The following is a 24,403-nucleotide window of genomic DNA, read 5'->3' on the forward strand; positions in this document are numbered from 1 at the left end:
TTTTATTTTATTTTATTTTATTTTATTTTATGAAATACTAGGTTGGGAGAGGGAGATCCTTACCTGCTCATGTCCTAGAGGAAGTACAGTGATTGCTGTCCTGACTAGCTATTTTTGAGTCTTACCCTCTCTCTTGGAGATTTCCCTTTTGTCCCACACTCACTTAAATAGCTGGGATTGAGATTCTTGGGGCTGAACAACTAAATGAAAATGTTGGAGTGCTCTTGGCACTTTTTGCCCTACCTAGACATGGAAAATAGCTATGCTTTAATGTATTTTCAGTGTGGATCAGACAGAGTTTTAAACCAAGTGTTTTTCTTAATTCAGAAGTATGGATTCCTACTTGGTCCAGAAATGTTATTATTTCAGTCAGTAAACACATGTTGCATTATAATCTCTTGGGCCTTTCTGGAACAAATAGAATTATCAATACTATGATATTTTCAAATGTAAAATTGGAGATCAGATAAGGCACTTGGAATTGCCTGGCTTGTATTTTCTAAATCTTAAAAGTGGTGTCAGTGAAAAGAATTTTTAAATGTAATGTTTTACCTAAGTGGTAAATATACAAGGTGTATTATTCTCATCATGACTTTAGAGCATGTATTGGTAGTTGGTAGACTTAATTAAAAAAATGAACAGTCACTGGATGTAATATATACTATTGTTTTCTGTACTAGCAAAGACAAATAACTTCTAGTAGCATATAGCACATAAATGACTTTTACATTTAATTGTATTGCTTAGAGGCAAAATCATATCCCTCTGTAAGACAAGGGCAGGTGGATGGATAGGTAAATGGATAGACAGATGAAAACCTAGATTGCTTCATTTGATGACTGACGCACTTGGAATAATAAAAAGAAGGGAAGAAATGCACAGGCAAGGATGCAAACTGCATCACTCACAATTTGGGACTCTACATATTTCTGATTTTCATTAAAAAAAATTGAAAGGAAAATTGCTGTAATATTCTGTGTGTGTGTATGATAGGAAACCAATTTTAATAGAAATAATGGAAAATGTTTCTGCAGGACTTTGAAAGGGAAGAAGAAAATCCCTTGGACTTTTCATGTCTTGCTTCCTTTTGTGTGTTGACAATATTATTGGTATCTGGAAATGGAAAATAATGAACTGTGATTTTACATCATGTTTTGGAAAATAATTAAAAGAGGACATGTGTTTGGTCAGCTTTTAAGATATATCGGACATTTTGGGGGAAAAATAAAAATTTTGGATTCACTTGGACCCAAGGGATTTCCCAAAGATCAGAACAGTTAAAAGCAGTTAAAAAATAATTTAAGTTTCAAAATAAAAATTTAAAGACATTTTCCATGAATTAAGAACTGACCCTGATGGAGAACTTGTACAAGGAGGAAAGCATGTAATTTCTGAGAGCCAAAGGAAAGTTATGTCAAATCTTGTTCCTCACACTTGGATCCCTGATCCAGCAAAGGATTCTGTCTTGATTTGCCAAAGATCCTAAATTTGTACCAGTTAACATTGTTAAATGGCAGAAGTTTGAGACAAGTGTTTGAAATAAAAGAGAAAGAAGGTAGGAAATAACTTGCAGTCAAGTTAAAAGATAGTGGAAAGGTCCACACTGTAAGATATTGTAGTGTTTGGTAGGAACGGTGAGAGTGAGGTAGAAGTGGAGAAGGACCATAAAAGATGGAAAAGTTATTTTTTTCTTGAGTTTCACATGGGAAGAGAAAATTACTAGGTATGGAATTATATATATGTGAGCAGAATATCTCTGTATAGTAGACTTTCCAGTAGATTTATATATGTAAATATATAAATGTTATACATATATATGTTTCTCTTTACCAGACAATAATTTGGAAGAAACAACGAGATGGAATTTTCAACTTTAATAGCTTGTAAATTGGAACATTCTATGGGTGAAGCAGTTTTAGGAAAGCACCATGAATTACCTAGAAAAAAAGAAGATAAAATAAACTTACAGAAGAAACTGAAAAAAATAAGAAATATTAAGCCATTTATATCCTGAAACAAAAAGGTGATGTTGAAATGTTGAAAGACTGACTAAAATGGCACTATGAAGAAATAGATACGAAAACAAAAAGGTGAGACAACTGGATCAATAAATAGGAAAAACAGGAAAAGTGGAAGCTGGAAGATATACATTGGGTATAGGTGTGCAGGAAGGTGACTAGAAATTCTGAAGGCAATTCTAGTCTGGTTGAAGACAGAACTGAAGAATGGAGGAAGATGGAAAAAATTAATTTGAGTGTTTTCAAAAGCGGTTTCCTGGTGTAGCTGCAGGTGGTTGCCTGAATTCCATAACTGGTGTAGTAATCAAATTTTATTATAATACTTGGATGAAACAAATTATGATAGTAAGTAAATATGCAGATGAAGAACACTAATAACACATCAGGAATTCATACCATATCAGTAGGGTTCCTGAAAGTAAGAGGACCCTCCATTGTGAATTTTTTTAATCCTTGGATAAAAGAAATATAGGAGAAATTAAGGTCTGGAATTTGAATGACTTGTCACACTAGTTAAATTCTCAGATAACGCCACTGAAGATTAAGTTTTAGATGGTAAAATTTTGATGGTATCTCCTGCTCCACATCTTAACAATAAATTATCTCTCAAAATTGCTTTTCAGAAGAGAATAATAATTTATGTGCAATTGTGGTTGCTATTTATGTAACCATGTAGTCCTAATCATGATTATATCTGGGCATGTATTTAGAATTCTGACACACGGATTACATTTTGTATACTTTCTTTAACAGCTACAAGTCTGATTAAGATGAAGATGTCTGTGTGACTCATTTAAATACTGAAAATAAAACAATTTTGAAAGCATTTTTATACAGTTACCATAATACTTTGCTACATACTGCTAAGTATTCAGAACAGCAATTAAACTTTATGTATGTTTAATTGGAGACATATGGAAAATAAATAGCCAAGAAAGACTTAAAGCACACTATGAAAGTTCAAAAATTCCTCTGTCACCAGCCCCAGCCTTGTACATTTCTTGTAATTATTTCATTAACCAGTATTTCGGCATCATCTTTCCCTTGCTTGCTTGTTTATTCATTTGACAAAAAAAAGGTTTAGGGAGGCTTTTCCTTTAAAAAGTTGTGATCTTTGACTGCAAGGCCTGGAAGTTTGTATCTTACCCTCTTAGTTCCAGTTAATGTTAAACCAGGCCATATGCCAGTGCTCCTCTCTCTATTTGGTCTGGTCAAATGTATTTGACTTTGTCCCTGCTCCATCTAACAATGTCCAAACTTCCCGTAATGGCTGCCTCCCCTTTGCCTCCATTGGATTCCCCCAGTGCTCTTTCAGGGTGGCTTATACTTAACTCTGCACGTCCTATTCTTGTTTTCTTCCCTTGGAGAATAGTATTTCTCTCCTCTCTTTTCTTATCCTCTCGTACTGTTTTTAAAACTGATAGGAGTCAACGAGTCAACTAGTATGTCTTTTGACACCACCTTAAACCTTCTTAGGAGGAATCCTCCATGGGGAGCCTTTCCTCACAGTTTGTGTTTTTCCTCATTTCTGTAGAACTTATGCCACCTTTGGGAAATGGACATGTCAGGTGGACAGCTTCTGAGGCAGAACAAGAAACGCTAGAAGAAAATGTTGAAGTATCTTGTGTGTGCCGAGGCCTCAATTTCAGTCTTAATCGTATTAAAAGGCTTGTGAATACACTATTTGTCCCAACCGCTTGATTGGGGTAGGTTTGAAACGTGGTGTTTGTAATTCAGTTGCTAATACTAAGCAAAGAGGATTCTAGAGGGCAGCCTGTTACCTTTCAAGATGCATCTAAGGAAACGGTCTTCCTCTTGCTGAAGACCATGAGCTGTGTAGGGTCATTGATACAGCTGTCATAAAAACATTGGTTTTGGCCATTTAGTTCTGCTTGGATATGTATTTAGCTTTCTTAGACAGAAACTTTTGAGGATTTTTTTTTTTTAATGAATTATCACCAATACAGGCTGAACTATTTTGTAGTTCTTAACTCTACAGTTTGCATTACTGCTAATATATTTCTGCTGAAGTACTTAATTTTGATGGCTTATTTTTGTTTGATAACACTTTCCTTTTTATGCACCATGTAAAGAGGTCCAAATCTGTTCTGATACCATTTTTGCAGGGATATCCTGTACAACTTTAACACGTATTTCAGTAAATACAAAACATGAAAATTCTCACACTGTAAGCTTAGATATCATTTAGTATGTGCTACACAGCCATCTAACCTGCAGCCCACTCATAGCTATTAGAGTGGTGCTGTGTGTTACCTCTTATAAAGAAAACAGCATTTTTGAGACTCTCTGGCCTGCATAAAATAATGAAGTTTAGAGAGAATATTGGTACATACTTAAGCAGATGATAGTTGGCTGTAAAGACAAGTGTCGGTGTTTTTATGCATCAGTAATGATTCCTAAGATTTCATTGTAAATCAGCCCAGGAACCAAACAGTAGGTGCAATGCCTGATGCGCATCAGGGGTTTGATTAGTCACGATTTCTTCACGTCTCTGAGCAAGCAGATTCAGCTGGTGGTGCTGTATAAGCGCTACTAAATCTGCCTAGAAACACATTAATGCAAATACAGAGACGTAATTAACCCTTATCAGACAGGTTACCTGAAGCAAATCCTCACATGCCTGTGATCAAAAATGAAAGACAGAATTTATCTGCTGGCTTACAGGGGAGCCTCTGTTTTGTTATATTTCTCTCACTGACGCTAAATACGCTACTTTTTCATTCTAATCAGGTTTGTTACTTTCTGCTGCTTTGATGAATGGAAAAGGTGTTGTATTCTTACATAGTCTCAAATGTCTTCCACAGTTGTTCTTTTTGTTTCTGATCAAGTTCTTTACTTCTTTTACTATGGTCTTGATTCTAATTAGAAGCCTTTTCCAAAAGGAGTTTGCTGGTTTTGTTTTTCTTCACAGTCATAAGGCTCTTCTCTCTTATTACCTTCTTTGGCTACAGGGCTAACAGGATTAAGCATAAAAGAATGTATGAAAATCAGTATGTTTAAACAATATGACATAATGTAGAAGAAATATATAAATACTTACATGTAAGGAAATTGTTAGTTTTTGCAGCTGCTTACTGCTACAATATTTGAGGACAGAAAAAGGACTGTTTCAGTCTGAGCGTGCTGACTGAATATAACCCCTCCCATATATATGTGTGTGTGAAAGGGCATCTTTTGAATTACTGAATTTTAAGAGTTAACTAGAAACTAGAAAACTAGAAAGATTGATCCTTTTTGTATTTAATCTCATCAGTTTTAATAGAATAAAGACTGATTTTTTATGTTGTTTTTAGGAAAAGATCCGCAAAAAGGAATTAAATATTTCTTTAGATAATATTGGAATGGTATTTATAAATTTCTAAATTTCAATATAGATATTTTTCTAATTTTTCTACTTTGTATTATGTTGAATATGTGCACTTTGAACTGTGAATTTACTGGATTATGACACAATGTTGCTATTATTCCTATTACTTTTATTTTTCCATTTATTACAGGTAGTTAAGAACAGTTGCTTCTTGATTCAAATCAGACATACCTTTCTGCACACGCTTGTCTCTATTTGATTTATGATTTGACATAGCCCAACTGGGTTATGTAAAAGAAACAAAATTTCTCCTTTGCTTCCATCCTGCTGCAAGGTTATTGAATGCTGGCTGCTGGCCTCCTTCTCTCTGGACAGTGGATGGCTAGAGACTGACTTGACTATCTCCTCACGTGCTGGTCTGTGTAGAGGAAGATATGTACTTCTTAAGGTGACACAAATTTACTTTCCCTCAACTTTTCATCACTGTAAAGGAAAGGGAAGCATGGGGGATGGGATAGATGACCATTTGATGTCGTGGTCATTGTTATTTAGTATTATTTTTGTTTAGACCATCTTTTCCTAGAAGCCTTGAAAATTCAGGACCCCACACTGACTGGATTCTTCCTTCCTTCCCTCCTCACTCAGTGAAGTGCACACTTACAGGAGATTCCTCCTCCCTCCCTTCTCCACAACCCCCCAAATTCCCCTCCATTTCCTAGTGATAATGTTTGCATAAATGTGGTCCTAACATAAAGGGGCTTTCTTGTATCATAAGCAGTTGCTCAGCTACTGCCTATGAAATAATAGGTTCATGCTTCCTCAAAAACTAATATCGAAAAGAAGAGCTTAAAATTACTTTCTTTTCCAGATGATGATGATGCATTTTCGCCTATCTACTGTTTCTTATTTCTGTTTAATGTAGATAAGTGTATTTTTAATCAGGTTAAGCTATATGGTTCAAATCTTATATTCCAGTAGGTCCACGAACATTGCTTTTTTTAATATGTCATAACTTTGAAAATATTGCCATGTGTAGAAGGAAGGCTAAAATAATTCTGTGTTGCTTCAAATAGTCTGGTGCATGTGATGATGCTGTTATCAATTAAGAAAGTTGATAAAAATTGTCATTGGCATATGACAGATGCTGGGTAATTTTGGGTAAACAGTTCACTTCAGTCTGCCATACACTGGGGAGTAATTAGCATTCTTAGTGGCTCAACATACTAAGTGCTTAATAGAACATATTTTTCTTATTGGTCTCCATGTGGCTGTAGTTCATCCACTTCATTGTTCCACCAGGTTTAACTGCATATGTTTGCTCAGTTTGTCTAGAGCTCAGATACTCTTCTCCTATTGAAGAAAATGCTTTAGTTCTCTCACAGCTTCAAGATGTACAAATCGGTCCTGGATGACACTCGAACTGCTGTTAGTTGTTTTTGGAGTGTTGTTTCTCGTGCAGTGACTGTCAAGTATCAAATCTTTGTTTGTGAAATAGATTCTATTTCTTTTGAACTTCCAATTTTTATTGGTTGTCAAAATGCTCTTTCATGCAGTTGTAAGAGTAAGGAGAGGCGTATTCATGGTATGATCTTAAATTCAATTTCAGCTCTTTTGTGAACTGGCTTTATCCTTTTATACTTAACTTGGAAGGCCCTTAGGCCTTACTACGTATCATAATTGAACATATACTGTGTTTACACTATATTGATTCAATTTCCTATGGTGGTAAAAACTTCAAATGTAGTCCTTTCTGATTTCAGTGAAACTCTCTTACTGGTTTTATTGCCCAGCTGGAAAAATATTTATTTAGAAAGCTGTCTACGGAATGTTTTGCAAATCGTTTATTGAGATTTTCTGGAATTTTGGATGCCAGTGATCTGAAGCCTCAGTTCGTTATTGCCATCTCCTAATTACAAGTGCACAGTTCGCATACCAAAGTTACCAAGGCTAAGCCTCAGAATTAATTTCCTGGGAAAATTTCTGTAAAGCACTATAAAACTTCAACTTTATCATTGTTCTATTGCCGTTCAGCATTGCACGTTCATGTTCATGTATTTTTAATGTGTTTGCTAATGTCTTTTTTATATGGTGTCTGAACAACTACTAGCTGCTGCTTATTTTGATTGTGTATAAATTTTGTTAAGTAATTGTGATCTTGAGCTCCTGTCTCTCTTTGGCTGTAAACGTTTTTTCAAGCAGAAGAGTGACTAGCATGAATTCAGTGAGCTGGCTCTCATTTGATAATTATATTCCACGGTTTTTTTGCTCTTCATTGTTTGTAGACAGGTGGCTGAAATTTACATTGCCTTTCTTTTAGCAGTCTTTAAAACTGTACATGTAGGGTGTCATTATGGTCTAGGCACCTTCAGCTTCATCTCACCAGTACAGCTACTTATTTTAGGATGACTGAGGCCATTCTCCAGAGATTTGTATCTCTCTACATTGCAGAGCATTCTTCCTTAAACCATAGTCAGAGAACAAAATAATGAAAAGACTCTTTATGTTTCTGATCTTACGCTACTTATGAAACTGCTATCTATGCATCGAAGTCATTAACCTGCTTATTGACTGCCCAAAGAAAATTACGTTATGAACCCCTGATCTTTACATCCAGAATTAAATTAGTTAATTTGGGATTCATCTTAGATCAAGTGTGATTGTTGATGTTAATGGTGGTCAGTTTATTGATAGATAAGCCAAACCATTTTCAAGGCATCAGTGCTGATTCTGAGCTTCCACTATAACATGAGGAATGCAACTTGTCTCATTAGAGAGATAAATGTTACAGAAAATAGAAATTCTGTGTGATTGATTGTGAATTCATAAATTATTTCTAGGTGAGAGACTCAATTTACCCGTCATTAAGCTCCAGAGGATTGCATTGTGTCTTTTGAAAGACTTAGAGCATCCTTTACAAACTTCGGACTGGAAATGATCCTGCATTACAACTTTCACTTGTACTGTAAATTTTTTCAGATTAAAAGCTCTAGAGACATCATAAGTCATAAATACTGCTGTGTATGTTGCTGCATATTTGCATTTCAGCTAGAATTACTTTTTTCAATCATACGTTAAAGGATAAAATCCAGCCTTTTTGAGTCTACTTTAGGTGGTTATTAGACTTGCAACTGAAAGAAGTAAATCATCTTAACTTTATCTGCTAGATCTTTACATGGAAATGTTTAAACCCCTCCCACAAATAAAACCCACCCTCCATAAAGACAGATTTGGATATTTTTGTTTAAATGGGTTCCCCTTACCATCACAGTGTTATTACTGTGATCTAAATTCATGTTAATTTTGGGAGTGTTAATTTTGAGCAATTTATAAAAATTGAATAAACATAATGATGTGTGTGGGTGTAATTTTATATACTTAGTTAGCTTAATGAGTTTACCATCACTGATGAGCTCTCCATAAGAGGTAACTCAAGATTTTTGTGCATTAAAGAACTTGTTGACTGCACTCATTTACATGTTCACAATATCTTCTTGTTGCAGTGGCATCTATGATGTTGACACCTGAAGTGGCATGTCTTCCACAGAGAAGGAGTAGGAGGAGAAAGAAGGAAAAGAAAATGATGAATGGTAGGGACTTCCTTCTTATCATAGTACTTTTCCAAAGCCTGACTCCTGGAGAAGAGAGCAATCTAGTAATCTTCTGATAAGAAAAAGTAAAGGAGAAACATGCCACACGGGTCATTAAAATAGAGATGGATATTGGTGTGGAACTGGGTAGCAGAGAAATGGAAGAATATCTGCTGATAAGAATCAGATCATAATGAAGGCTTCTGTGGAGCTGAGATGGCAATAGGAGACTCAACTGATCTTTGACCTCAGAAAGGTAAGACAGAACAGAAAAGAGAAGCAAAGGGTCCTCCTAGATGTGAATTATACAGATCCGGTTCTTTAAGGGATTTGCGTGATTCCATTTTACTTGGAAGGAGTTGTAGTTTAGTATAGCATTTTATTATTTTTAGGTACAAAATAGAAGAAAATACTCCGCTTGGGTTTTAGCTGTCGCAGGACAGAGCTCTGTGATATGTGACAGCCACTGTATACATAGATAAATATATGTATGTAAAGGTGGATGTATTCCTTTAGTTTAAAGGTCTGAAAAGGCTTTTGTGTTGAAGTTAAGATGTGATTTGCTCTAGTCCCCTAAGCAATGAATTTGGGGATTGCGTGCAAAGGTTTGTAGAGAGAGAAGCTTTGGTATTTGCAGTGGCCTTGCTTCCTATACTGTGCACAACCTACTATTGTATAGTCTGAGCATCTGTAGCTATTGCCAAACAGTATTTTGCTACTCAAGATGACATCTGGAAAATTGTGTGAGGCAAGGTTGTAATTTCATCACTGTGCAAAACACGGGTGGTAGTGCACTCTCTTGATCAAAATTATTCTTTACTCTTAGTAGTAAAATAAAAGGGATCAGAGAGGAAAGAAGGTCCTGCAGTAACCTAAGAAGATATGTGCATATTATCCTAGGAGCTTGCCTAGGCCAACAAGTTACCTCTGACTCTTTGTGTCTGGGTATCCTAGATTCATGTTTTAGTAAGAAAAGTCGCATAGTTTTTTTCTTTGGAAGTATATCTTCAAAATGCCTATTGTTTCCTAGGAAATTATGTAGAAGAATGTGATATATATTATTGTTTATAAGCAGATTATATTAAAACTACTAAGATAGTAATTAATAGGAAAAATTATATAGGTTCTGTTTAGGGGAATAGCTTTTTCGAAAATGTAGAGATTTAGTGTACTGCTTACATGGCCTGCTACCAAAAGCGAATCTGCTTCCTTCCCATTTTGAAGACAAGGTATTTTTTCCTCAGCTTGAATGCAGACTGTGGTTGTAATTACTTACCTCTAAAACTATCTTGTCATAATATTAAATTGATTAATGTCACAGTATTGAAATGACGAATACAGGTGTTGGTCATTCTTCTGTTGCTGTTAATCATGTGATAGCCTCTTCACTTATGGCTTTCATAATTAGAATTCCTTCTTTTTGTTGTTTATTTATCATGATAAGCATTTTATTGCTAGGATTTGAAAATCAAATTGAAAGAAATACATTATTTAAAGGGGTAAGTATGAACTTTTCTGGTCAGTAAGGGCTAAGATAATAATGTTAGAAGGTGTCTTTTCTCTGTGGTTTTCAGAATTTTTGTGTATGTGGTGTAGGAAGCAATAGATGTTTAACAAGCTAAGATGCCAGAGAACAGTAGAAGTTTTATCAGCTTGTGTGATATAATGTCTAAATATTACTTATTATATCTGTAGGCCTATGAGAATGTAAAATATTCTTTATCAATTAAAGATGTTAGAAAAAAACCAAAATGCAATCCAACAACAAAAACCAGTCTTGGAGTTTATTCCATCTAATATAGTTTTGAAAAATACGTATTGGAAATACATTATTTTAACATTTTAATGAATGTGTAGAGAAAAATAGAGCTCCAGTATTCATGGGGAAAAAAAAAGCAACAGTGTAAACTTGATGTCTCAGAGAAAATTAGAAAACCTTTCACTTCTAGGTCATTTTTTGAAGTGTGACTGAAGGGATTTTGTGTTAGGTTGGGTGGCAGTCTCTGCCCAGTGTCTAGAAACAATTGCTGGCATGTAGGTAACAGCAGTGTAATTGACAGCAGATGTGAATTTGTAGATTCACTCCTGAAGTGAATTCATAGAGCATTTTTGCAAGAACGTTTTTACGTCTGAAATTGTTCTATATATACTTCTCATATCAAATGTTAGAAGCTGTCAGACACCAGAACTCAAAGTGATGACTTACATAAGCACTGTCTTTGCTTTAAAAAAAAATTAAAACACAGCCACACACATGAAATGAAGATATCCACCCAATTAAAGTGAATATTATCACATATTTTCCTAGAACATAATTCATGATGTATGTTTCTTAAAGATGTATTAACTTGATCTAATTGCAATCAGTAGCTAATTAGATTAGGGAGAACTGGAAGGCTGGTTTACAAGGAGGATTAGGTGAAATAAATGTGCATTGGCTAATCAGATGTCCACACCTATATTAGATTAAATCCCAAGCAAAGTAGGTAGTTATTTAAGCATAAGAGAAGATGTCTTGCTAGTTAAAATAATTCAAGTTAAAAAGGCTGTTCAGCCTAAGTAACAAATCATTCTTCTGGGCTGAGGAATTAACCATGGGAAGCAGTAGCATAAAAATACCTTGTGTATTTAAAATCAGAATCCATAATATTTGTACAAGCAGTCCTATCCTGGGATGAAGGTGACCAACGTGACGCTGTAGGTGACCAAAGTGATGCTTTATGAATTCTGTATTTCTGTTACATTGGTTTTGGAAAAAGATCCTGAACTTTTTGGCATGGGAAATAGATAGAAGTAAAAAAACCTGTTAATCTTGGGCTCCAGCTTAGTGTATTTCCTCACATGGCACATACTATATGTGCAATGTATTCTTATATACAGAACCAGAATCAATACAGTAGGATACAGTATAGGGAGATGTATGGAAGCCAACTCTACAGTCAGCTATTTAGCAGTAGAGGCTTTTTAAGCATGTGAACAGTATTGTTCTTACTACTTATATTTGCTGTGTTAGTAGCTGGGGTCCAGAAAAGTCTTTAGCTCTTCATGCATGATTGTGATACAGAAATAGTAGTAGTGAAATCATCCTACCTCCTGAACTGATAGTTGAAATAGATAAGCTGGATAAAAGGGTAGAAGGTTCAACACAGACAAAGAGAAGTAATATGCTCAGTGAACAGTAAATCTCTGCTATTTCATTGCTCTTAAAGAATCATTGTTATAGCTATGTTCCATCTGTAGTGATAGAGTAGATCAGGAGTTTTCCAAAATCCAGTAGGCCGGGCTGAAAGGCGAGGTCTGCAAAAGTTTTATTTAATGCCTTCTAGTTAGTCTCAATGACACCAAGCATGCTCCGGCCAAGACTCCAGGACTCTGATTCTTACAAAACAGACATGTGTTCTATTAGCTAAATAAGTAGAAAAGCATGAAAAAACCCTGTGAAAAGTAACTGTGCTGTGGAAAAGAAACTAAATTGGAGCCACATGTGCACAAACAAGAAACCCACCCACATAAAATGGGTCAAAAGAATTTAAATGCACATTGTCATACTGTATAACTGATAATGTGTATTGTTTCAAGCTATATTAATTTTATGTCATTGTAACTAGTAACTCATTATATCTAGATTAGAGAGTATTCCTTTATAAAGACATTATTTGTATTTAATGTGCACTGATTAATCATGTAGCTGTACCTATTTTTAGAAGAATTAGATGTGTCTCAAAGAAGTTAATTATGTGGCATAAAAAGAGAATACAAACTTGTGATTTGCTATAGGAGAGAAGGGGGTTTTATGTTAAACTAGACTTGTTCTGAGGATTTACTTTACAGAGATTACAGATTACGCTAGTCATTACTAGTTTTGGCTGAATCGTGAATAATAACTACTCTATATGAGATTTGACATGTAGTATCTGATAGAATTACTGCATATTACTTTGCATTCTGCGTTTGTTCTATAGGTTGTGAGCAGCTCACCAAGAGGAGGAATTTGGGTACTTGCATGCTATTCTTTCTTTCATTTGTTCAACCAGAGCATCACAACAAAAAGCAGAAGGGGACAGAGCCTGTATCACCATGGCTATCACCATGAAGAGGGAAAGCAGACTTCCTGAAAACTTGAACTGATTTGCCCCTAGATTACAGTGCTTTGATTACTTTACAAACAGTGAAGGATGTGGGGCTGTTTTGGCCCCTGCTGCATTGACTGTTTTCAACCAGTTGAATGTATAATTGAGCCATCACTGGCTTCCTTCTGAAATCTTGGATGCTTGTTCTTGTCACATAGGCAGTCGTTCTTCTGTTCCCTATAAATCCTCGCTCTAGACCACCTCTTCTTCCAGTAACACTGCAAATATCCTTCTTCCCATCTTTTATCATGTATGAATTGCAATACAGTCTTAAAAAAATTTACAGGTCAGTTCTAATAATTCTTGTTGCTGCTGTTTGGCTGTTTTTATGGGCAACAATGAAACCAGGATGGAAAAAAGACTGAACAAAAACTCTTTCTCTGGAAAAAGGGTGTTTCTGGAAAAATGAAGTTTAATGACAGAGATATAGTAACATCTTCTCCAGAAAGTAGTAATATCATCTACACATAAGCATCTAATATTTTAATTTAACAATTGTACCTTATCACTCGGTGACCATAATTACAATGTAACACTTGGTAATTACAGTTCAAGTACACTTTTGTTGTGGTTTATACCAGTGACTACTGTATATTAATCTAGCCAGAGAGTTAATTATATGAGCTAGAATATTTCAAAGTAAATTTGGTGTGTTTTATCATCCTCAACTTAGAAAAAGTGAGTAGGAAAATATGAACCCAGACAATAAGTTAGTCTCCAGCTCATGTAACTAACCTGAGATTTGACTAATAAATGGCAATTACTTACCGTAAATTCTATGGCAGGGTTTTTGCACTACTATGATGGTGTATTTAGAATGTCACTGCAAACACTGTACTGTCATGTAAGCAGTGATTACAACATGTAGGTTGCTAGGTTTGAGCACATAACTTTTTTTTAAAGATACAGGATAATTAATTGTGTAGATAAGCATATGTTTCTTGCAGGTTTTTGTTATAGAAGACAGCTACTCTTAGGTTTCAAAACATGAGAGCAAACTTTGTGGTTTCAGTCTATGGTGTTCTACCTTTTTCAAGGAAGGTGAGGCATCTTCTAGAGTTATCACCTGCCCACATTGCTGAATAATATAAATTAACCAGCTTTTCTTTGTCTTCTTTCAGGGATTGGTCAGAATTTGTTCACAGAGCATCCCCCAGATTCTGCAAACCACCAACTGAAAGTAGACCACAGGACTGGAAATCAGTAGTATTGACTCACAGTCCTAATCTAGTGTCTGTGGTATCATTTAATCTGTTTGCCTTACAATTCTTGATATTTTTTTCTATGTATCTATAATGCTGCTTCCTTTCTTCCATGCAGGGGACTTTATTAGATCAGATCTGTAAAGCATTTGAATGTAAAAAATGTTCTTTAAACCCTTAGGATTGTACCATGGCTGCTATTTGCACTAATCCCTGCTCTCTGCTGTGTGACAAGTGCCATTAAACAAACAAAAAAAAGACTACATTCCTTCTTGAGGAAGTTAAATGTACTTTTTTTAAATTGTACAGAAACGTTAATAGCCTAATTTTAATAATAAAACAGGACTAATTTCTCTGTGTCCTCAGAGACCACAGCAATGCTCAGCGTACACATCAACCTGTAAGCAATGTTGGAAGACAACTGTCCCTGCAAATAATTTTTTCCTCACCGTGCCACCAGACAGACTACATATTCCAGAGCTGCACTTGGTATCTGTGATACCAAGCAACTTAAATATATTAAATGATGGCAGTGCTTTGAAGGTGTTCATCTACTGAGGAGGAAGGTACTGATTTCGTTAAAGTCTCTCTGAGGTATGTGGTAGATTAACATCAGACATCTGGGAGCATTTGCAGCTCTGGAATATGTAGTCTGTCTGGTGGCACGGTGAGGAAAAAATTATTTGCAGGGATAGTTGTCTTCCAACATTGCTTACAGGTTGACATGTACGCTGAGCATTGCTGTGGTCTCTGAGGACACAGAGAAATTAGTCCTGTTTTATTATTAAAATTAGGCTATTAACGTTTCTGTACAATTTATAAAAAGTCTTTTTTGTTCCTTATACAACTGGTTCTCAAGGTTTGTATTAAAATAAAACACTACTATTAAAAGCTAGCAGGTAGCTTTAATAATGTGCATCAAACCATGTAAATATGAATGGATACTTTAGGGTATGAGCTCTAAATCAATTCATCAGAGATTCCTAATAATGAAGCAATTAATTTGAGATGGGAGAAGATACCGCTTGTCTTCCAGAGCTGACAAGTTGCATTTCAGTTCACTCTCCCCTCACTTCTTCCTTCCCTCCTCTTGGCACAGCTGAGTTTTTACTCACAGCCATGGGTGTCAGACTTGCCATCTGTCAGAGTCCTAGCACTGCCTGAAGAGACATTACACAAACACACGTATCTAAGCAGTTTAACTAGAACAGGCTGTATGCCATGCACTGTTAAAACTGTATTCAAACCTGTTTGCATTTTATGTTGTGCTTTTCCAAAGTAACAGTGACTTTGGGAAGGGAAAAAACCCAAACAAACCAACCAACAAACCCAACCCCCAGTAAGTAGTGCAGTTGGAACGTGTATCACAGCTCAGTAAAGGCAACAAGAGTTTGGAGGAGAATTTGATGATGTAATTTAGGTGGTAATGAGATCATTGTTATTTCAAAGCTTATAGCACGATAACATACAAATCCAGAGACTAAATCCTACAAATAAGATATGATAACTGAGTACAAAATGAAGGTGTGAAGAATTAATGCTAATCTTCTGGGCAAATACAACTGCCACGTGGAGCTGTGCATTATGTAAAGCTGCTATGCTGAAACAACTTGTTGTATCGGTGGTATAGTAATGAGTTCAAGTACTCCCCAGCTGGGCTGGAAGAAGGCTTGCACATGACCTGAGCCAACCTTTTCTATATCAGAACTGAGAGTGACTTTGGCAGGCGAGCTGACTGTAATTGGCTGCGCTCAGCACCTCAGCAGATGGGCTCAGCGTGCATTAGGATCAGACTATTTTGTCTCTATGCAGCAAAACACCACTGAAAGCCACTGGAGGTTTTGCTTGAGTAAGGTTTCCAAATTGGCCACTGGGTCTGTTTTCACTCCTAAGAAATATGTCATTCTCCCATGTTTTTGTTTTTTTTTTTTTGAAATCTTCTTAGCCCAGCTAGTATTTTGTGTGCTGAATTGGAAATACCCTGAGAGTGAAATGTGGTATGTGTGGGATTAGATAGGTTCGCCTCTGCATTTGTACGTGTTTAAGAATGACGCAGAATGATTAAGATGATGCTAGGTGATGCAGCAGTGGGGGTTTATTTTTCACATAAAGGGCTGATGATAATATGCTCCCTAAGGAATTTATTTTCTAGGGAAGTCTGTTTTTAATTCTATCACCTCACAGGCCTGGTCCAGCCTTCATAGTGGTCGTTATGGAAAGATAGAGGTTGTACTTGGGCAATATTTTGGTAATTTTAATTCATGTACTCTTAACAAGTGTGTTTCTGTGTAGTAACAGAACCTTACAGTTATTTGCAGGATTATTATGGTGTTTAAAACTAGGAAGGAGATGGCTCCAAATAGTACATTTCCAGAAGCAATATATTTTGTAGTGAGTAATGTATAAGGCATTAAGATTTGAAGTCTCTGAATCCCTGCTTTCATTTGGGAATCCATTATTACTTCCCCACCAAACAGTATACTGGGGTGTTTTTCTTTTTGTCTGCCTGAACTAAAGCCATGAACAAAAGGTAATTGAAAGTGCATTGCCAGATAGCCCTTGAATGTTCCCAGGTCAAGAGATACAGCCTGTCTCTAGCTGCAAGTAGAATAAAAAGGAACATTTGCAGTGATGTTTGGTAAAACGAGGAAGGAAATGTCCAACAATTTACTTAATTAGTAATAACAGTGAGTCAAATAAGTGCCAATAAGAATCGGACTGTAATCTGTATTTATACAAATCCACAAAGTGTGAGTACAGCAAAAGACATTTCCTGGCTAGCTTTACTAAATGCCAGCATGAATAGCAGGGACTCCACTCTCATAATGCCCAATATGCTGATCAGATTTCCCGTTACGGGTGAGGAAGAGGCAAGGCTTTGGCTCTTGTCCTTTTCTGCTGGCTCAGTTCCAGGGCAGCATGCTCTGTACCAGTGCTAATCTGGGCCGGATTACCGGTTGCAGAAAAATCATCTTCCAGAAGCATCAGACCTACTGTAGTGGCTGGATCTCTGAAGTTGGTTTCACTCCCAGTGCTCTCTCGGAGACTGTGTTTTCTCTACGTGCTGTCTTTTGAGGGCAGAATTGGTTTTTAGCCTTTGAGCTAGCTTTTTAATACGGAAGTTGATTAAATGCTAGGTTGTAGATGATAAATAACTAAATAACCAAATTATATTAGATGAAGTAAATTGTTGGATGTTGTGAGAACTCGCTCTTGCCTCGTGTAGGAACTTTGACCTTCGGCACAGAGCTTAGTGCTTGAAAGTTCTTTATCAGAATACGTAAATATTTAAGTTCAGCTTTTCTGCAAGGTAGCACTGTCTGCGTGCATTTATTCCATGACTACCTTGCATTGAGGACCCAACTTTCCCTTCCATGAATTTTTCCCAATGGGTTTACAATTATTTGTGTTCAGAGGGTTTGTTTTAGCCTGTTACCCAAGAAAGGGGTCTTACCACACAGCTGTAAAAGAGCAGTGAGTGCCTTTGCACCCATTAATTTTGCACCCTGAAGATGACTTTAGAAATTGAACTGAACTGTCTCTGTTCTTTTCCATTGGCTTAACTGTTTTTTAAAACATTTTATTTTATTTTGTTTTTATTGTTTGTTATTTTATTTTACTTGGCTATTAGCTTACCTAGAGGTGTGGGAATAAGGCTGGGTTCTTTCCACCTCCTGCCTTGTGCCTAGTTTCTCAGTTCCTCTCTCATGTGAAGTTAACGCTTTGCTATTACCCTCAGAGGCTGTAAGAGTGAGATGCATTAGTGCGTTAGGGTCATGCAGCTACCTAGGTAAGTGTTAGATAAATCACAGTATGTCTTCACAAAGTCCTCTTATGGCTTGTTTGAATCCTGGAAGTCCTGTGGAGTGAGAGATAGAAGACAGTTTTCAGGAGATAAAACCTTTTTGACCAGACCTGTCTAGAGATTAAGGTGAAACCAATGAAGCAGAAGAATGTCAGTGGATCTAAAATTCTTAACATGGCAGTTTTCAGAACTGAAATACGACAAAGGCTTCTTTAGACCCAGGAAGAAACTTTATTTCTTTGGAAACATTGGATCAGTTCCAGCTATTGTTGCTGGCTCTCTTTATGTACAGAGATGACTTTTTGATATTTTAAACATCAGATGCCAGTACAATTTTTCTTCAACAATTTGATCTTCAGTAGAGAGATATTTCTGTGGAAGCATACCTCCTTGCTCGGAAACTAATAAAAGCTTAAAAAACCCCACAGCCCTCAAACCTCAGAACTTTTGAGGACTTTCAGGTTTATACAGGTCTAATCATAGTTGATTGCTGTTATTTTTACAATATACCAGTTCCCAGCCTGGTATGTGTTGGAGAGACTTCCCCTTTTCCCAGTGTCCTGATCTTTACCAAAGAAATTAAAAAATTAATTTCAACTTGGGGTGGGGGGGAGAAAGATCACTTGGACACATTCCACAACGGTGTTCAAATACCATTTTAGTGAAGAGAGAACCTTATGCTGTGCAAATTTGAGTGTAGAGCAGAATTCTCATATACATCCCAGATGAAATTTCAGACCCCCAGGCTACACAGCATTCCAAAGCCTTGCAGTCACTGCCAGACCTTGAGAAATGGTTGAGGAGCTACTAATAACGATTGTAGCCTGGCAGGCAAAAGCAGCGAGAGTGCCTGATGTTGGATGGGTAAAAAGGGATCTAAGCTGAGTAGGCTGCTTACATCTCTCACCAAAGGGAAAGCAAAAGCAGCAATATGCAATGTGGGTTCCCTTGAGATAGGTATGAGAACATTGATGTTCAATGTCTTTATTAATGATTTGGAGAGAGAATCAGATAACAAAAGTAACAACATTTCTTGCCAATGTACAGCCATCCCTAGGACCTGGAAAAACGGGCAAAGTGAGGAAGAGATTTTAGAAGTATTAACTGAACCTGCGTGTAAACTGCAAATAAATTTTATGTTCACTTCCTTCTGCCTGCTTTCCTAGTTCTTTTGTCTAATGCAACACACTTCAAAATCATCCTAAATCAGAGCTTTCTGGTTGAGAGACCTAATGAAGTCGTCACATTAGGACTGATAGCAGGACAAAAAAAAAAGTAAGCTATCTGCAGATAGAGCTGGGAGTTTTACCTCAATGTGGCTGGTTAACATTGCCCTGTGAATGACAATGGATTCAACCTGAAGCTGGGAAATGCTGTAGTCTCTCTTGTGACTGGGAAACCAAGAAGTAAAAACTGCATTGGTGATACAAAACAGGGCAGTATAACAGCTTTTACTGATGGCAGAAAACTCATTCTCACACCCAGGAGGTGTCTGGGAGCTGACAGCGTCTGTGTCAGGTCATGTATCTCACAGTTCTGTATGTTTCCTTTTTCTTTATTGTGGTGTTGCTCAGTGCATTGAAAAATTCCAGCTATCTATTTCTTGAAGAAAACTAAAGGACCTATATAGTAAAGGTTAATAAAATCATAAAGGTCATAGAGAGGTAAAATAGCTTCCCACAGAAAGGATAGGCAGCGTCAGATGATGCAGGTGTAACATTCATAACAAACCAACGGTAGGGGTTCTTTAACTTACACATAGCTTGTAAGTAACCTCTGCAACCCCTTGCTTATTGTGGATATTTAGGATTTATGAAAAACAAATAGATAATTTCCCTAAAAGAAGGAATCTACAAGAATTCTTCCTGTGCCGACAAACACAGTGCTTCTGGCTCAAGGTTTCACTGAGCTGCAAATTGGAAGGTATTCATAGGAAATAGCAATGCCTGCTTTCTTTCTTTGTTCCCAAACTCTTTCCTAGGCATCTTTGACTGACTGTTGCTGGAGACTGAGTACAGGTCTAGACAGATCTTTGGCTGGGTTTTGTATGGCTACTCTTTGACAGCTGTATTGCATCTGCTATGCTCGGACTCACTGAGCTGTTGGCCATAGGGTTTGGCTATGTCTACGTCGGCATGTAATTCCACACAGTAGGACAGGATCAGTAGACTGAAGCTGAGGCCCCTACATCTATGGTATACGCTCCTCAGGGTTTTTGTTTGGACTAGGTTTAATCTCGTCTTCTGGACTGAATGTCCTCATCACGTATGCGATCGTGATGTATTTGTTTCAGTATTAGGGAATAGATAGTGGCTTGTGTACTGTGGAAGCAGAGCTTCCAGTTTGATTTCCTGTAGAGGTGATCTAATTCGTGCTCACCCAATCCATCCAGTGTGCTGAACCAATGCACAGTAAGTGGGGACAGCAGGGGATTTGTTTCAAATTTACACTGATACTCTGAACCAAAATATTAATATAGCTTTGTTCAGCTTTGTCTTGGTTTCTTGCAGACAGATTTTTCCTTCAATTTGTATAGCAGTGATGGTGGTAATGGCTGCTGTTTCTGAGTGACTCTTTTCTGGTATGTGGGGCTGGTCTGATGCCCCAGCCAAACAAGTCCGGTAATTAGTTAATTAGTATTATTAATGTGCATGTGTAATAGGCATGTCTGCAGAAATAAGGGAATTAGCTAAGTTGAATATTCTTATAGAGCAGGTTTGTATCAAACGTGCTGAAGTCCATCCTTTTGCTTGGCTACACAGAAGAAGAGATTTCAGTATGACAAAACTCCTAACTGAAGAGTCAAGAACAAATTCAACAACATGACGATGTGAACATTTTCTGCTTGTATTTGTGAATTACATCTCTGTCACATAACAGAGATAGCAGCCTAATAACAGTGGTACAGGCACCGCAGAGCAGATCTGTGGAAGCTCGTTTACATTTGATGGAACAGTGCTGCTGTCCCGAGGCAGATGGTGTAAGGCAGTGGCAGAGGCAGGACCTTCATGAGGGCACTGCAGTGTAGGAAAAAACTGTGAGGCCATGAACGCTGGGGAGACAAGGACCAGAGCAAGTTTCCTTTGGCTTCTGTGCAGGTGGAGGAGGTTGGGATTTCTTTCTGGCATTGCAGAGCAGACTGGTTTGGGAATTGGACTGACAGTCAGTGGTTGTGGCACTGGGAGGAAGAATGTGGATGCCGCTGCTTTGAGGGGAAGAGCTGGTCAGTTGTGTCTTGCCTTTGCCGGCGGCTTCTGGTGATTTTTTGCCTGCACTGAGACTGCAGTACTAAACTAGTCGATGGTATCTCATCACGCTGCAGGTTATCGGTGTCATGCTTATGTGGCTGAAAGGACTGAAGGGGCAAAAACCTCGCTTGTGACTTCTGTTCTTTGGTCTTTCCCAGCTCTTTTTGTCCTTTTGAAGTAAGGTTCTGAGGAGATTTAATTATGGAAATAATCAAGTGCAGACATACCGAGTTTTTTAAAACCTGGAGAGCAACGCCTGGTATAATTAACTGGATATAATGGGAATAGCCTGGGAGTAATGTATTTTGTATTCTTTCTACACAAAATCGCATAGCTGAAGCAGATGGCTAATAATTTTCATCTTCATCAAAAAAAAAAAAGTCGTGGCATTTGTTGGCCCTCTATAAATGAGAGAATAGACACCATGGGGTTCAAGCCGGAACTAAGAATACTTAGTTCAATTTGAAAAAACAGTGTAATGTATGTGATTAAATGTCAGCCATTCCGATAGAGATGAAAATTCCATATTCAGAAGGGGTTTTCCTTTGGTTTTTTTTGATTTTTTTTATAATGAAGTTGTGTTTCATTCTGAATTTTGAGAGAATCACAGCTGATTTGAGAGGCGTATTTAAGGACTTCTGTGTGGGACATCATTACTTTTTGAAACCTTTGGCAGTATATTGTCATCTATTGTATGTCATTTTAGATTGTTTGGGTACAAAAAAATGTGAATTCTGACTTTTGGTGGTTGTTTTCAGGCTTTTTTTCATAATATAAAAGAGTGCTAGTGTTTAAGCCGGGAGGCCGCTAAACACCACAGAGCCATTCGCTCACTCCCCCCTCCGCCCACTGGGATGGGGGAGAGAATTGGAAAAAAAAAAGTAAAATTTGTGGGTTGAGATAAAGACAGTTTAATAGGACAGAAAAGGAAGGGAAAATAATAATAATAATAATGATAACAAAGTAGACAAAGCAAGTGATGTACAATGCAATTGCTCACCACCCGCCGACTGATGCCCAGCCAGTCCCCGAGCAGCGGTCACTGCCCCCTGGCCAACTCCACCCAGTTTATATACTGAGCATGACGTCACATGGTATGGAATGTCCCTTTGGCCGGTTTGGGTCAGCTGTCCTGGCTGTGCCCCCTCCCAGCTTCTTGTGCACCTCCAGCCTTCTCAGTTGGTAGAGCATGGAAAACTAAAAAGTCCTTGGCTAGTGTAAGCACTACCTAGCAACAACTAAAACATCAGTGCATTATCAACTTTGTTCCCATCCTAAATCCAAAGCACAGCACTGTACCAGCTACTAGGGAGAAAATTAACTCTATCCCAGCCGAAACCAGGACAGCTAGACTCAACAGAGGGCTAACCACGTGAGATGATAAATCTCACAAAACACTTCATACAAAACGCTTCACTGCCAAAATGAATGAAAACCTTCAACACCCAATGAAGTCAGTGAAAGCTGAGAGTTTCCTCTGAAGATTTGTCTGGTAAATTTTAGGTTAGAGCTTTCTCTGGAAAATACATCCTACTCTGAGTCTGTGCTACAGCCTTTTTTACTGGTTGGTCAAAGACCTAGATCTGACCTTACATTTAATTAAGCAAGGAATGTAGATCTTAATCCATGATTTACAGCGGGTTTATGTTCAGTTTAAGGGGAATAAAACGTTCTCCAGTTGTAGGGCCTTCAGTTGGATGATGTGAGTAAGAGTCTTCAGGTACAAAACATATTTATTTGTATGTAGTAAATCCTCCTATCATTCATTCAACTGCACAGATAGAATTTGCAGCAACATCCAGGATGTAGTCCTAGAATAACTTTGTGGGTTTTTTTTTAATGCAAAAATGACACATATCGCTGGCTAAGTCTAAATAATACTTGGTTCCTAAAAGCTTTTCCACATTAGACTATTACACTCTAATGATTATAGCTGTACTTTACATACAAATACTGTCATAATTTGGTGGTGAAAGAATAAGTCATGCATACATAAGTTTGAGCGGATTCTAGCTTTTGAAAAACAACCATTTACAAGCTTATTACCTCATTTGATGCAAAAATGAGTCATCTTTTGCAGTAATGCTCCTTTGAATGAGGTAAGATAACACCCATACAGTGTATTGGACAAATCCATATGTAAATACTGGGGGTTTGCTGTGCGCTTGTGTATGGATTGTAACCATATGGTAGTCTCTTCCTTTTACAATACGTGATAATCAGCCAAACATTTCATGCATAATAACATGGTGTGTCTGTGTAATGGAGCAGAATGAAATACTTTTGTTTAAATGGGTAATTTTGCCTTGTTACTGAAATTCACCTTGCTTAGCACAATCACATGTTTTGGGATCCACGTATTTGTGGATGTTTGAGCATGACAGAAACTTTTGGGGTAGGTAGTATTCTGCTAGGAATGAAATTCCTTTCCATCAGCATTTAAATTATAAAAGAAAGGAAAACATAATGGAAAGGCAGTATTCCTTGTTAAAGCTGCAACTGCCCTTTCATTAAAAAATGGATCTTAAATATTTTATGCTAGTAAATTTTGTGTTTCTCTGTTAAAAATGGCATATTTAATCTAAGCGTGAGGAAAATTTTGAGCTAAATACCTGAAAAATTTTGAGCTAATAATTTTGAGTTTTCTCAATGAAAACTTGAGAAATTATTGCTAGAACAGGGCTATTAGGAAAAGGGGAGGCAAATGCTTTGTAAAAATTTAGAAACGTCTTTTTGCCCCACTCTTTTTTTTTTGTCAGAAAAGTGATTGGATTGGACATGCTGCCTGCTGTCTGTTTTACTGAAGAGATGAAGTTAAGAAATACGGGAAGGGAATCCATGTGGCTGAACTAGAGATGTTGAAATGGCTCTGAAGTATATTAAAACTTTCACACATTCACATTTCCAAACAAATAGTGGACATCACCTGTCCCATCCCAATATAGCCTGTCAAGAGGCATGACAGCTGGCATAAAATGAGAGTTCCTTTTAAGTAAAGGGGGGAAAAGTGCTGATGCTTCTGCTCCCCTTGATTGTAGAACATGGGACACAATGGGCTGCGTGAAGTAGAAAAAAGGGCTTTGTC

Source organism: Pygoscelis adeliae, unplaced genomic scaffold (genome assembly GCF_000699105.1).
Source record: "Pygoscelis adeliae isolate BGI_AS28 unplaced genomic scaffold, ASM69910v1 Scaffold78, whole genome shotgun sequence".
Taxonomy (NCBI): Eukaryota; Metazoa; Chordata; class Aves; order Sphenisciformes; family Spheniscidae; genus Pygoscelis; species Pygoscelis adeliae.